We start from the raw sequence: 2,560 nt of genomic DNA, 5'->3' as shown, positions 1-2,560 counted from the left end.
ATCCTGTTGAGTCCAGGTTGAATGAAGACGAGGGAGCCATATGAATGGTAAAAAAAAATTATAAATATCTATTCCATTTTATCATATTTTTAGGGTAAAAACATGCTAACTGTTGCATCCATAAAGAGAGTCCTTGATTTATGTGAAGGTTACATTTAAATAAAACGTATATATGCTGCATAATCTGTGTTATACGTATAAATATTTTGTATCTGCACATTGGACAGCTATTGTTTAAGTTACACAGAAAACATTTTACAACCTACTGCACAATTTGTACCACGTTAAAAAATCCACTTCACAAAAATAATTCACTGACCATGCAGGAGCACATACCTTAATCCCTAGGCAGAAGTAGCTATACTATGATGTTAGTGTGTATGTCTACCTGAAGAGGTATTTGCAAAAAAAAAAATACTAGATGGTGCTTGGCATTACAGTAGAGAGAAAGAGGGACATTTTGTTAAACTACACAGTGAACTTACACAGCAACTCAATTTTGTTTATAATGACGTTTTATGTAATGTCCATGTTATAGTGAGTGTTACGTAAGTCAAGGACTGTTTAGTAAGATCATCAGAAGGTGTATTTTGAAACACATTGTAAATACCACCCGCACTTGCTTCTCTTATGCTTTTTTGTTTTGTCCACCTCAGTAAATGTGGTGTTTTGGCAAAGTTTGATGGATTTTCATGTTACATTGTGCACAGATACTCTTCCCTTATGTTTGTAACTCGTATGCCACAGCCCATGAACTTGAAGTGGGGCTTGTTGGCAAAGTCAGTAATGAGATGTCTCACTGTGAACTTATAGCTTTCCATTTTGGACAAAATTTTGAAAACCTTTCTACATTGATTGTGTTGTAGAAATCAGTCTGTATGCTGTTGTTATACTGATAAGCTACTCTCCACACATATGTATAGCCCTTAATGTTTTCTTTCTGTCATCTTAGAGTAATGGAGTTAATTTGTTAGTCACCTTCGTTTTACAGTACACTAAGCTGTCATATAGCAGAGAGAAAAAAATGACTACAGCACCTCACGAAAACACCCCTTTTATACAATAGGGTTATTATTTATGAGCTGCATTTTTCCATGCCACACAGTAATTTTACGTCCACAACGTGTGGAACAGCACAATTTCCTTTGTGCTTGTGTTCGTTCAGCCAGTGGCAGGTCTTTGAATGGATCAGTTTAGTCTCCAGTGCAATGCAGTTGTTGTGTGTCTTTCAGGTTGTGTTGTGCCCTGGTAATGAAGGGGAAAATTCATAAAAAGTGCGGGCAATAAAGATAAGTAATAAACGAAAGCCAGGTGTCCATATTGTGTGATTTCTGCTAGCAGTTTTAAGACAACACAAGTCACTGCATGGGCAGTGTAGTCACTGTGCACCTTTCAGCCTGTCAAGCAAATGAGAAAACTCAATAAAAACAATTTCCCCCAAAGGAGAAAAGCACCGTAACTGTTTATTCAACTGGTGTTCAGACCATGTTTAAAATATCACAAAAATCTGTAGGCCAAATGATCAAAATTTCTCTCGAGGTGTACACCCTGGGCTTCTTTCATAGACCCCAGACAAACACAACCTGTTCTGGTCAAATGTTATTTGATAAAGAACGGCAGAACGTATATTAAAGCTAGAAATAATTTTTGTTACAAATATAAAATGTCTTGCTGCTATTTTTTGTCATATTTAGAAATACCTCCTCACAATAGAAATTCACCTAAGGGTGATTTCACTGAACGAATTAACGCTGTTATGTGAGGAATGGGTATATACAGTATGTGTCAAAAATGTCTGCTATTTAGCTTTGTATATATCCACTTAAATATTTTTGTATAATGCCGAAGTGCAGGAAAGCTAAGAAAATAAAAAAAGAGAAACCTGGAAACTTTTCATAGAATACCATTAAACTTCATCAGAAAAAGTAAGGAAAAAATGCTGTTTTTATAGATAGAGACCTTCATTCGAAAGTTAATTTCAGTTATTTCATGTAGGATGTATCGTTACAGTGTGCACATTGCTTATTAAAGTTCGGTGGTTTTATGAAATGGTTTGTAAATACTGTGTTCTACATTTAGACTGTGTACTGTTACCAAGATGCAAATATGAAAATGTCAACATAGATGGATACAATCATTTTTAATTCTGTAATAATAGCATAGTTTCTGTTTCATGGGTGACTTCATGTATACAACATGCATTCATTATACAGGACCTTATACATATTCCATGAAAATGTAAACACCTGTCAAATTCAACTATTTACAATATAATTTAATCTCTGTCCAATTTCAGCAAGTATTTTTTTACTTTAATTACAATAAATTCTACTGCAGTCCTTTGTCACCATAAGTAGTGCAAATTTAGGACTTTGTGCCATTTTTTTTTTTTAAAAAAGAACATTTATAATCTTTTCTAATCAGCAAAACCATGTAATGCTGTCTGAATGAAATCTGAATTTGTCATCTGATGTGTGGTCAAGTTTGTTAGTGAAGTGCCATCAGACAGAATATGCTCTAACATTTACAACCACCTGTCCTAGAGATTCTTTTTATTCCC

This window comes from Scleropages formosus, chromosome 16, assembly GCF_900964775.1.
Source record: "Scleropages formosus chromosome 16, fSclFor1.1, whole genome shotgun sequence".
Classification (NCBI taxonomy): Eukaryota; Metazoa; Chordata; class Actinopteri; order Osteoglossiformes; family Osteoglossidae; genus Scleropages; species Scleropages formosus.
This window is presented reverse-complemented; position numbering follows the sequence as displayed.